General features: G+C 37.6%; 1 protein-coding gene across 8 annotated transcripts in view; it reads right to left on the bottom strand.

Annotated features, from left to right (window-relative positions):
• rbfox3a (RNA binding fox-1 homolog 3a) overlaps nt 1-14,321 on the bottom strand; it is a 562,538-nt gene that overhangs the window by 129,873 nt on the left and 418,344 nt on the right. The window lies entirely within an intron of this gene.

Below are 14,321 nucleotides of genomic sequence, written 5' to 3'. Positions count from 1 at the left end.
CACTGCGCTCTGAGAAAATAAAAAAGCAAATTCAATCAAAGGAAATCATTGTGCAGGAAGCGAAATAATAGAGAATGCAGCATTGATTGTTATAAATATTGATTTTAGCTGTTTATTGACCTTACATATAATGACAAATACACATAGATAGCATGTCTGAAATCGATACGGGAGCACAGCTGAGGCAGGCTGAGTTACAGTGTCAACACGGAGCAATAAAACAAATCAGGTGCACAAAGAACAATTCAACAAGCATCATCATATTAAAGTGTTACAACTTTTACACCTTTTTCTTTACAGATCTGATTCCAGATTCATCTCAATGATAACTCCGGAGTCTGTGGGATGGTGAACTGACTACACAGAGCCACCCACAGTCATTTAATCACACTACTAAAATCTTCTTTTATGCAACAAGAATTTGAAGAAAGATTTAATCATATATATGTTATTCTAACCTGTAGTTTAGCAGTCACCACATAAAGACAAGCCCATATTCAGTCAGGGCATATCTGAACAAAAGAAAGCAGAAAAGCCAGATTCTTTACCACATTGTGATTCTTGTTGTATTTAAATGTGTCAATATTTAAAAATAAGCACCTGCTCCATTTAGGTCTCCAATAATTATTTTATTGCCATTATTTTGTAACTCACAGGGATTCTTTTCGGGGTTATTGGGTTTTTAACACCAGAATCGTCACCTGGTGAGTTTCAGGTATAACTTCATTTAGTGTAGACAGACAAACAGAATATATTTGTTATAAGTGAAAGTTAAACCAATCACAGAACTTGACTGTGATTATTTTAAACCTAAATTAAAAACCCAGGACAAAAGTCCAATGCTGTCATGTCTTATTTGTGTATGGTTTGTGTTTTGGCCTCAGCTTTTTTTATTATGTTGTATATTATCTGCATTTTTTTTTCAATTTGCTGGATTATTAAAATACCTTGATTATAATAAAGTTTTCTCTCGAGACTGGAATCACTGTCTGATTAACCCAATACAGACTCAGTGTTCATGTGAATATCTAAAGGGGAGCAATAAAAACGTTTGATACTGAAGACAGTACTTTGAAACAAGATAAAATAGAAAAATTCCTGGGGCTTTTTGTACATAAAAGACTTTTTAATTTAACCAACTATTCTGTCTCACGAGTACACAATGTTATAAACTAAATACATTGGGGGAAAAATCCACAGGTTGTGATTATTTGAACTCTAAACTGATGTCTTTGATTTTTTTTTGTGACAACTGTCTTTATCAACACTTAGGTAATAAAGCAAATTAAAAGATCTCAGATAAATCCTATATGTTTGTTTTATTTGTGGAAGTAATGTGTCTGATACTTTTTTTTTTATGTAAAACTTTGCACTGAAACTTCCTGGAGCTCTGACGCCTCCAGCAAACTCAGAAAAACACTTTTCTACAGGGACAAAGATGGGCAGGTAGCTGTCCTGAGTTTAAGAAGAAGGAGGTCAGATTCCTTCAAAACTCATCCATGATCTCCACCTGAACCTTAATTTTACAAAAGTATTAAGATGACACGTTATTTCATATTTTGGAAGAACATATTTTAAAGTTTTCAAACAGAGTTTGAAACTTTTCCTTTTTTTTTTAAACTGAGCCACCAAGAAGTTTTTTTTTGGAAAGTTTTCTGGGCTCCAGACTAGAACACGATCTGCACTGTTCAGTTCATCACCTAACAGTTATAAATTATTTTCCAAACTGTGAAACAAGTCGTCTCTGTCCTCATGCAGACTCATCCTGCTTTGTGGACATCCGTTTAATTTTGAAGATGCTGTGAAGCTGTTAAGAGGAGTTCATGACTCATGATTGCCATGAAAAGCTTTGAGAGGTTTTTATTTTATTTTAAAATTTACACCACCTGGTCCTTGCTAACAAGCCAGCAATGTAAAAGTTACATGAACTTAGAGTTCAGGTGTCCAAACTTTTCTTTAACACATTCCTTCTTTATTTTACTGTAAAATTGTTGCTTCAAATTTTGACCAGAGTTTTTGGCTTGAACTTTAGTTTTTTGAGTTCATATTTCAGACTTTACAGACTTATTTATTTTATTTATTTATTTATTTTGTGGAGACGTCTATATTCCACATGGATGTCACTTTTCTTTTTTTCTAAAACGCTTCAATCTGTGTTGACCATAAAACAAAAAGACGAGTCAATTCGAATGAATAAATTTGCCCTTTGAGACTTGTTTTTTTCTTTCTATTATATTGAAACAGAACTGAGATGTATAACTAACAGTCATTAGTTTGACAGATCATGACATACAAAGATTATTGCAATCTGTGAAAAGCTTCAAGTCCTCTTTAAACGTCATGTTTGCTGCCACTGAGTCTCACAGTTCAGCCTCTCTAAGACACTCGAAATTAGCTTGGTGCCAATGAGGGCCCTTCACAAACAAAAACACACACAGACACACGTAGCATGCATGCCCACTGCTCTGCCTCTCACACACACACACACACGTGTGTGTCCCCCAGAGTGTGATGTAGCGCACACTGATGTCGTGGTGTATGTGATGAATGCAGCGTATGGAGCAGGCAGCACAGAAAACACAGGTCTCCATTGTAATTTCTGCACAAAGGAATGCAGCAAAGGCACACCAGGGGTGGAGCGAAACAGTGCTGACAAGAAGCGCATACATTATTTAAAAACAAAAGTAAAAAATGCCCATTAAAGTGTCAGTGGTGCTTTCGGCAGTGCAGGCTCGGGCGCAGTGTGCGTATTACTGTTATTAATGGGCTAGGCGTGGGGGGCATTGCTTCGGTGTGATTGCTCTGCTGCTGCTGCTATCTGCAGTTCAAGCCCCCTCCCCACTTTTCCCTTATTTGTGTGTGTGTGTGTGTGTGTGTGTGTGTGCTCAAGGAAGAGAAACAGATAAGGAGCATGATACAGACAGAGAAAGAGACACCAGCAGACCCTGAGTGCACAGTCAATGAGCTCCTACAGCTAATATCATTTCACATTATTGAATGCGTATTAAGGCAGAGAGGCCTTGTCAGATGAATAGGAGCACCAGCACTTAGATCAAATTCTGATCTGCCTTCACGGCCATTTCTAAAAAATGCCGAGAATGTAGTCAGCATATTGAAAATAATTGCATACCATTTTTCTTTGCAGTTTAACATCAAGGGCTATACATTACAGTGACTGACACAGCAGAATGAGGTCATTGTGCATGTTGTAATTACAGCAGGGTAAACACTCTGCTCCCCTCTGCAACACACACAGACGCAGGACTAACAGAGGATGTAAAGACATCACCTAACGGTATTGGAAAATATTTAACACATCACTCAGAATATGAAAGCTGAACAAAATTATCAGAGTTGTTGATCAGTTCCAGAGTAGCGCCGAAATCAATCACTGCAATGGGTGTAACACTGAGACTCATCCCTGACCCATTCTTCTATAACTAGTTTGTTATGGCATTATTAATGGTGTTTACATGCAGCGAACAGAGCACATAATCAAATTTTCTATATTTGCATGAAGAAAATGTCACATAAAAGAGACAGCTTAATTTTCACCCTCACAAACTCTGCAGAACTGCAGAGCCGGTTGGGGCTTTTATTTATTTATTTATTTAGTCTTGGTTATTAAAAATGCATTCAGCTCTGCGTGTTTGTACCAGTGGAGCATCTGTATTTTTCTCCCATTTAATAAAATCGAGTGCAACCGGTGACATGTTGCTTAGTGGTTCACGATGAGCGGTTGATAAGACTTCGTTCGGCTGTTAATCCTGCTTTTTTTATGGCCCTTCTCAGCAGTTGGGTGTTCTCTCATCTGCAGACTTGACAGCATTGAGCCCAGCCTCTGATTAATTATTAATTGTGTGATTAAAGTGTGTTGCTCAGTGTGTGTGTGTAGCTTGCAGGGAGGGATAGAGAAATGCAACCTGCAGTGTATACTTTGCATTATCTACAACTCAGAGTTTTTATTTCTCATGTTTCAGAGCAGAACATTTAACTGCAGGGATCACGTTATTTACTTCCCAAATAAACAGACATGCAGAAAAAAGGAAGGCAAAGATATTGTTTTATTAAATGAGTGATGTCTACTTGAGTCTGGTTCAATTTTCCTCTGGCTGTAAGTCAAGGCTTTTTTTATTTCAGTGCAGACCCATATGGAGACACATTCTTCAAGGCTGTTGCTGCTACCTGAACTTCAGGATTGAATCTGTTTATGAATTATTCTAAATGCCAAGATTCAAACTTACACTCCACCATTTTTTAAAAAACTTTTTCGAATAAAAGAGCATAAATGCAGATGAAATGGGGTTTAGTTGTGAAAGTGGAGTCGGTGAAAGTATTTATTATGTCTGCATGACTTATGCAATCAAGAAAATGCATCACATCCAATACATCAGAGATGGCGCATTGATTGCTGCAAAAGTCTTGATCTTACAAAGTCTGCGTCTGAGAACCACTGGGAAAATTATATATACAGTATATGTGTGGGTATTTTCAAATCTGTTTCAAATAAACCTCCAGAGCCGTCTGCCATGGAAATAAAAATAAATAAATAAATAAAAGAGCAAAAATACTCTTATGTGTCTAAGAAAACAGTATTTTCTTACAGCACTCAATTTTATGAACTAAAGGCTAAACTACACACTGAATGTCTAAAAAAATAGTTTTTAAGGGGTTTTATTCAACCGCCCCTGTAATTGTTTATCAGTGACATTTAATGAATCTGAAAAAAGCTGAATCCTCTGGGTGCCTTCCCTGGGAAAATAAGTGATTCATGTGTAAATTTGAAGAATTCAATCTGAAATAATGAGTGAATATTAATAATGAGTCATTACTAAGGAGTAAAACTGTTGTCACCTACTTCTAAAACTGCTGATGCTGTTTCAGTCTCTGCTCATACAGAAACTGCATTTTGTGAAGTCGTAAGGTTTGTTTTGTTTGGTTTTATTTTGTTATAATTTAAGCCTTGCATCCACATGGGACAGGCCTGTTAGGAGCCCTTAAACATATTTTTTTAAAAACTGGGTTCCAGAGTGAAACAATCTTTAAATGCCAACATTATGTTCTGTGTGTAGATCCTAAACACAACCTTTTAATGATTATCATGTCATAGTCCCACCTTCCTAACCTACGACTCCAACAATGAGAGATTACGTGTTTGTGTTTGTGTTGCAGGCACCAACAGTAAAACCTTTGTATCACGTATTACTTCGGTAAACAGACAGAAATAAAAAATATTTGTTCCAATTCATTATGAAAATCATCTTAGGGGACACAAAATGAGAAGCCAATTAGTAAAAATTATGTAATGAAGGCAGCAGATTTCATCAAATCTTCATGCCGTCACAACCTCCAGTCCTGAGCAGAACATTGGTAATATCAAGTATATGTTTATGGGAATAATTTTAAAAGATTAGCATTTGTGTATAATTTACGCAACCATTCCTTTGGCTACTCTGCCTGAAAGCGTTTGTTTTTTCTGAGGATATGAACTGACCCACCCAGCCAAGAGCAGCTTAATGTGACATGAAGTACAAGTTTCACTTTGTCATCAGTCCACAAAAAAGAAATTGGTCTTTGCTCTAATATTCACCATCTTTGTCTTTTTCTTTTTTGTATTTACAGTTTAAAGTGTCTGCTCCACTTCTTTCCTGTTTCTGGTGAAATTTCATGGCATCAGTGCAGCGTAATGTCCTAATCTGCCATATTTACTGCAATGCTGTGGCCTTAAATATAAGTATTTATTATCTATTGAAGGTAATAAAATCATCTTAGGGTTCAGAGAATTTAGGATAATGATTTTTAATATATTTGTTTAATTTGATGGTGGAGGAATAAGGAAATAATAAAATAAGATTTTGCAGCAGCCCTGAACTGTGTGTTCAAACTACTTCCAGTTCAGAATAGCTGAGAAGAGAAAATGGAATAAAGCAGCTTGAGTTTGGTGTTTAAATTCATTGCACCTGGTCATTTAAACGTGTGATTCGGTGATTTGGTGCCATGCCCCTGGCTGCTGCTCTCCTGGCTTTGCTGTTGGAGGTGGATCGCTTTAAGCCTTCCAGCTTCAGAACACGCAGCTCATTTCTAGCAAAGAGGCACATTGCTGCAATGCAATAAGGGAAAACAACACTTTTAATAATTCAGGCCCTGAGACCGTGAGGGGGGGCTGAGGTGGAGGGTGGCGGCGATGGGGGTTGATGGAGGGGGGTAGTGGGTATGAGGGGAAGGGGGGGGGCGTCTTAAAGTACCGCAGAATGGCTCATTTAGCTCCTGCTACGCATTATTAAAGTTGTATCGAACTCCACCCCCCCCACCCCCCGGGTCTTTCCCAAAGTTTTTTTTTTTCATTTTCCTTTCCTTTTTCCTCCAAAGCCTGCGAGGTAACCAATAACAGCTACCAACATTTATAAACGACAGAGTATCCTGCACCTTAGAGGGGAGGTAAACAATGGTGTAGCTCTTAATCTCTCTTTTTTCCCTGTCCTCCCCGCTCACTAGTCCTCCGGTCCGAAATTTGTCAGTGCTTTATCCTGTTTGAGCTGTAATACAGAGCTCTCGCTGTCCAGATTATTTTCTGCCTGAGCTAAGCCCACAATGCATAAAAAATGTGGGGAATGAACCTTGTATAGAATCAAATTGAGTAATAAAAATTGTGCTCACTGTGGCACTGATGGACGCATGATGGTACCGTTAAGGACGTGTTCAGAGGTACCGTAAATTGCTTCTGAGCTTGATGGCCATTTCCAGAGCAAAGCAAGTGAATATGAATAAAACACACAAGACTGAAAACAATATGAAAACAATTGAGAGAATATGGAGGAGGGGGGTGTATTAGCTTCTTAACACCCAGCTTTAATTCAGTTCTTTTCATAAAGCTTCAAAACACAACAAAAGTCACCTCAAAGCACCGTATGTAGATGGCTTATTCAAACAAAGCTTCTTTCAATATGTCTGTATATGTTGCTTTTTTGTTTAGAAAATCAATTTAATCCTGACTGACACCATAACACACACACAGAGGACGTTTCATTCTGTCTCTGCCCTTAATAGCTTTATGATGTTTATACTGAGTAAAATATTTAGGACTGCCACTTTCGATTTTGTCTGCCTGAGTCATTACATCAAATGGAAATACTCCTGATGTTTGGTGCATTTTTTTAAAAACGTGTCTTAAAATTTCTGCATAATTAGCATTTCAAGACTGTCAGACCGCCACTTCATTGCACAACAGAGCTAAAGTTATTGAATTCAGAGCCATTTGCCTAATTTGATGTGCATGATGTGGCGAAGGCGGAGACAAACTGTAAACCATAGTTTATTCAAGCTCCTCAGATTTTCCATTCATGCAGAGGTGGTCAACTGCCTCTCTTTGTTAAAAACTGACATTTCAGAAGTACTGTGTGAGCTGTTCATCTGGCAACAACAACTTATTTTTAATTTATGACTGCTGCTTACTTTGCACAAAACCAAATAAAAAGCCTGTTAAAATGTCCATTTAGGATATACACACTAAATCTGCTGCAGAGACCCTAAATCAACGATTGTGCAGCTGAGGTGGAGGAGACTGATGATAGGTCAAAATGAATGGAAGAGAGCTTCTATTTAGGCCTTAAAATATAAATAATATTGTTGAAGAGTCAGAGTTATTCAGACTGTCATCATGAGCCAGTGTTTGTCTGAAAACACTGAATGTGATTTCTGCTGCCACTTTTTAAAATTTAATTTTATATAACAAATGACCAGAACTGACCAGAATTATACCAGAGGAAAGAACTAACAGCTTCATTAGTAGGGAGAAGGTAAACTAAAGTTACTGATATTATATATAATAGCTCAACTTTTAATGTTCATTGCACAAATGAACAATATCTTACCTGTTGAAGATAACCTACAGATAGTATCTCACTGGGTAGCGACTGTCGCCACCTGTTAGGCAACTCTAGGTAAGTTTTTTGTTGCAGTCTGACTGAATTCTGAGTGTTTGCGACCAAGTGACTTGCAAGCCATGCAGTTAGATTTTGAATGCCTGGTTCTTTGAAAAGAACAACCTATTTGAGTGTGCACGGCTTGTAAAACTGTATTCATGGCTGTGCACATTATTTTGTTGCCCACATTGTACTTGTAAAGGCCTGCTTTGGACCCTCCTTGGCAGCTGCACCCAAGTTTATGAATTCATTTGCTGGAGTACACTTTTGAAATGAAGACAAGGAGATTAGGAGCAGTTTTTTCAATCAATATTATTCATCATCAGTGTGGTTTTTAGAGCTGGACATTTATCTCAGATGTTTTCTGTCAGAGGAGAGCTACCGAATCAAAATTACAGCCTTAGTGCGCCCCTGAGATGTGCTGGAGACGCCTGCGTCCACTCTGTGACAATTTTATGAGAGTATTGGTTGCACAAATCTTTTGAATATGTTCAAAGCTCATGCAACAGGATTGTGCACCTCTGTTAGTCACGAGGAAATTGAGAACCACTACAAATGCTGCAAGACATTCTGGAAAATCACTTGCAGATGCTGTTCAACAACTAGGTGGAGAGCAGTGAGATTCTACCCTAATGGCCTGATTTCTGCTATCATAAAAGGTTCATTTATTTGACCTTTACATTTCTTTCAATTCTGCTTCACATTTCCAGCAGAAATATTATGATGGTCCTGCAGGAAGTGACAGACTGCACCAGAAGTGCTACAGCTAACTGCTGCGTTTGCTCTTCACTCTTGCAAACACTCTGAATTTTCTGGTAATAACCATGTATGCAAAATAGACAGCACTGTAAATGTTTATAAAACAGCGTTTACATGAACTGCTGTGGATTTCTGGAGATTAGAGTGTTTTAAGGTGGCAGCAGTTTAGTTCAGTCTGGACCCCACTTGGTCTAGCAGCTAGCTCATTATCTAAGTTAAAACTTTGATTTTCTAAACTGAGGTCATTCAAAAAGCTGTATACAACAGGTCAGATAATCATTGCTTATATTCTTTCCACAGAACCCCACATCAAAGATCAGAACTGTTGATTTTTATCCGTACATAAACAGACTAGATGTTTCCTCCATTTCCAGAAATTCTAATATTTGAATCTTTGATGTGTTTTTAGGAAAATCTGGTCCTTAGATCCATGGAGAGATTTTAGTTCCTTGTGCTTTTTTTCAACCAATCAGAGAAGTTCAAAGTGTTAGTGGAACCTTTATGAATGAGTCTACCTCAGGCATGAGCTTCAAAGGTTATAGTTTGGTGCAAGCCTACATATGATTCGTATGAAAGTGACTGAATTTCTGTCTATGATGAAGTCACATGTGGGGAAGCTTCAGATAACTTTAGAAGCTTGAATAAAGCCAAAACACAGTAGAAAAAAAAGCATACTTTAAAGTGAAAAGGTAAAATGTTGAAGCCAACCTGAACTTGTTGCCACACTCAGGAGCTCATTTGGCTTTAGATTTCAGAAAAAAAAATATGACTGATTATAACTTTCTTTGTGGTTTTCTTTGTGGTTTTAACAAAGAGTTTAAAACTCATGCCAGAGTTTTATATTAAGATAATTTTATGATGAGAAAGAACAGATTTGTAATGTTTTAGTCAAACCTTGTCGATGAAGTTTTGGGCAATCTCTTGAGGAATTGTGAGATCTTGTTAGATGTGTTAGCAAATAGAGTGTTGAGAATCACTTTCAACTACTACCACACCAAATTTTAGCTTAATGTCTGTAAAACTGGCTTACTTACAACCATTTTTGTGTTGGTGAAGGTTGCTTTGCTGTGGCAGCCATCTTAAATGGGTTTAATGTCTAAAGTGAATAAATTCCAGATGTGGATCCAGTGATTACTTTCCTGAGGTATTTTGCTAACACAACAGACAAATGAGCACGCACACAAGCAAAGATTTTATCAGCTTTAGAGGTGGACTGTAAAGAGTTGAAGCAACAACAACAAAAATAAAAAAAAATCAGGAGAACCTGAGTATACAACAGACACAGGGAGGGTTGCTTTGCTTGCTTGTAAAGTCACAATCAAATATATCTTTAAATGTCAAACATTTAGTGGTTTGTGTATGCGTTGTCAAAATCTTATTTATTTAGGTTTTAAACTAAAAAGAACTAAAGGATCGAAGCTTAAGTTGCTGCTTTACTTACAGGAATATGATGAAAAATATCAGATTTCAGATGAATGCTGATGTTCTTCTGTGAGACTGCTTAGTTCAGCTAAATTTTAAAGCAAAGCACTCAATGTTACAAACAAGAAAAAAAAAAACAGAAATGCACAGAAGAATTATTTTATGTTGACCTATATTTTATTTTTACGACGTTGTCATACATAAAAGGCCTAAAAAGCCATTTCAGATCCTTTTTTTTTCCTTTCTCCAGACATTTTATTTTTTTGGAAGTACTTTTTAAATTCACCCAATCTGACAGCTCCTGCTTCACTGGGTTCAAGCACCAAAGTATATCGGTGCACGTCCATAAACAGAGTTTGATGAGGTTTTTTGTACATCAAAGCAACAGCAGTGCAGCCATGCAGTCATGCAGCCAGCCTGAACGTCAGACAAACCAGTCAGTCAGCTGCTTTGTCTCCCGCTGAGTGTCAGACTCTGACGTTCTGCTGCAATCTAAGCTGACTAAACACGGACCCTGTTATCTTCAAAGCTATGCAAATTAGCCACGTTGCTAAGTGGATTCCTCTCTTTTTTTTTTTTCCTTGTTGGAGAGCCAGAGGCCCGATTAGGCCTAATTTCTATCTACAGAATGTATACACATTTTCATACAGTAAAGCACTGTGCTGCATTTCTGCCCGGGGGAGATTCTTGGTGGTCTTCTCATAACACAGCCCTGCTTAACTAGATCAGTTGTTGAATTTCAAGTGAAAATAATGTACTTTTTTTCTTTCCATGATGAAATTAAAACAGGCTAAAAATAGAGGTGGGAGGAAGCTAATAAAGATCAAAACCCGACGCAGACACAAAGTGGCTGTAATCTTTGACTGCAAAGAACATGACTGCTTTTTGATTACATTATGAGCACTACGTGGCTTAAAGTGTGATTTTTTTCATCATATAAGCTAATGAAGAAAAAAAGCCTGATGCTACAGCAAATATATTCCACATTCTGAAAGAGAGCAACAAAACACCAGAGCAGTTCTAAGATTATTGGTACGACATTGACAGTTTCGTAACATAAAATCCTGTATTAACAATTAAAATCTATGTTTATTTATTTTATCTGTTCATTAAACTTGTTTAAAAATGGGGGAAAAATACAGTTTAAATATATCCCTTCTGTAAATCCAACTAAACATTAGGAAGCTGAAATTTGAAGCTTTAAAACCCTTGGACCTGGCTGTAGATGTTTGACCTGAGATGAATAAGTCTAATGTCTTATGTCATGTAGTTTTGATGTTTATCATTGTTGATGTTTATTTTTTCATACTATGCTAATTTATGTAAATTATTGTAGTATAATTACTGCTAATGGAGCTGCTGCTCGTCTTCACTGGGGTGTACTGAAATATTATTCTCACATTGAAATAAAACTTCTTTGGAGCTTTCTGAAAAGATGTTTCAACCTCACAGAATGTTCAAACATTCCAGTAATCACAAATATGTGAATATTTTAGGCTCACATGGAAAAACGTGTGCACTCAAGAATGGGCACCTGGTTATGTGATTAATGTGGAAGCAATATTGTGAATATACAAATAAAATAATCAATCGCTTTTTCCACAAAGAAGCTGACAGATATAGTGTAATCTTGCCATGACTACATATGTCTGATTGGTGGAGTACAGTGTTCAAGCCTGGTCCTGGAGGGCCTCTATCCTTCATGTTTTAGACGTCTCTGCTTTGACACAACTGATTTGAATAAATAAGTGATTAACAGGCTTCTACAGAACTTGAAGACCTGCTGAAGAGCAGAGAAATGACTTAAACATGGAGGATGGTGGCCCTCCAGGACCAGGATTCAACACTACTGCTGTAGTGGAATGCAGTCTCTATTATCAGGAGGTCTGAATTTGAACTAGTTGGGCTAAAAGCATATTTAAAAGCAGCTGTAAACACATTTTAATTTAAACCGATGTTAGCGTAGATGTATTTTAAACACCAAACTGTTCACACTGGGTCTCACACATCTACTTACACTGCAGGTAAATCTTGTGCTCTTAAAAAAACATGGTATTGTTCAGTTTCATACTTTTTTCTTTCTGATTCAAAGTCGGAAAGTGACGCAGCACAATTTTAACACTTTAAAACACTAACATTGGCTTTCTTTCTTATTTCCACGGCTAAGAGAACGCTGTCTGACCCGTGAGACAACAGCTAACAAGTTAGACAGAACCAACTCAAAGAGGAAGAGGTGGGTATAATTCAGCAATTATTTTTATGATTTTTTAAATTACTTAAGAGGTAAAAGTAATAAAGTCCACAAGCATTTATCTCTTTTGCTGGGAGTGATGATAATTTTCAGTCAAAAAATACCATTGAGTTTGCAAAAATCAATAAAAAAAATGACAAGTTTGCACTCTTACTTTGAAAAATGGGTTGCAACTGTTCTACTTGATCCACTAACCATGCACCTTTGTGCTCAAGGAGGGATTTTATTGAACAGGTGGATAACCAGAAAGGAATCTGACAAGATTACAAACCCAGAGACAGACATGTGTCAACAAAGCAGTGGTCAGGGTGTGGGGTGAAGGGAAAACGTTGAAACAACTGGAAGCACTGCTTTGACCCCTTTTTTAATGAGGAGCAGCAAAGATGAAAGAGGATGTGGAAGAGGAGGGGAGGATTTATTCTAAACCCTTCATTATCATAATAATAATAATAATAATTATTATTATTATTGTAAGAAAGGAGTGTTGTTTTTTTGAGCCCTGCTATAAACAGAAACCCTATTTCCCAGAGTCATTTCCTCCGTTCTTATCATTATCTCTTCATTATCATTATCGCCATTATGATTGGTCACGGCATTTTTATCTTAATTGTTCTCGGCATCATCAGAACATACTGAAGCTAATGACAACCTCAAGACGTGGAGAAAAGGGGGCTTGTTAATGCAGAAATAAATAATGCAGCTACAAAACAACCCTTAAAAAAAGTCTGAACTGCCCATCTGGCTTAAAATGTTCTGGAGACAGAAGTGGGAGGATAGAAACCAAAATGTGTTTTGATGTCTCAGTCTGGATGTGCTTTGCCAACAAGCAAGAGCCTCGGGATTCCATCAGATTATTGATTGTACCAACACTCGAGTCCTGCTTTACCACCTTTATAAACAAGCTCTCTGTCAAACACACTATAGGGCAACAAATGATTTTATTTCATGGATTTCTGGATTTGACTGATGAATTATTCACTGATGTTCAAACCTTGGTGCAGAAGAAGAGGAGGGCAGTGTTGAAAAGGAAAAGACAAAGAAAATATTAAATGTATCACACACAAGCATCTGTGCATGAGCAGTTTATCCTCCAAAAGGCTTCTTTTTTGGTTTTATTCTTTTCCACTAACTTACATCAACTCTGCTTTGTCAACATCAGCTGGCTGAGAACTCCCTGGGGCTGACAAATCTCCTGTAATCTGCCAGACCTCCCCCCATGTCCGCCGTTTGCCTGAATCCTTCTAAAGGTTATTGAGTCTGCAAACTCTGAATAAACTGTTATCAATTTGAATCCAGTCAAGCACCTGTGAAACTGACAGCATGGCTGTTTTGGTTTTTAATTTGCGCTGAATTACGCAGGCTTTAGCACCGCACACTCTTGGCCCAGATGTTCTGGATAATGTGACAGTAAAACTGCAAAGAAAGATTGTTACAGGCGGTAAAAATTTCACTGTTTATATTTTGTGGCGTTTTCCCCCTTTGCAAGATGTTTTACTGTGGAGGTCAATTGCTATTCTCTGATTTGTTTGGAGGGATGAGCGTGTGTGTGTGTCTGGAAGGCTGATGACGTTTGTTTTCTCTAAGATCTCTGGAGGCAACGATCGGATCACGTCGTTAATCCTGCACTGGGGAAATACTGGCCAGTGGCTGCTCATACTGGTGGAACCTGAGTGGGGTGTATAAAATATCAAAGCAGATCGATTGGTGACCTCATAGCATGGCAGCGTTTAATAGCCGGCTAGGGTTAAACCCAGTCAAGAAAGGAAAACAAACATTTCACAACAGTGTTTAGCTGATTTTCCAACAATGTGGCTTCTTTTTGCAGCCACGCTGAAATTATCTTTAATGCCATTCTATTGTGTGTGAGAGAGCAAGGCTGAATAATAGAAAAGTGGTAGCTCACTTCCTGAGGAAAAAGAAAAAAAAAAAAAAAATCTCCAAAATCACAGGGGATGATGATTGTTGCA

Source organism: Kryptolebias marmoratus, linkage group LG12 (assembly GCF_001649575.2).
Source record: "Kryptolebias marmoratus isolate JLee-2015 linkage group LG12, ASM164957v2, whole genome shotgun sequence".
NCBI classification, from domain to species: Eukaryota; Metazoa; Chordata; class Actinopteri; order Cyprinodontiformes; family Rivulidae; genus Kryptolebias; species Kryptolebias marmoratus.
This window is presented reverse-complemented; position numbering and strand designations above follow the sequence as displayed.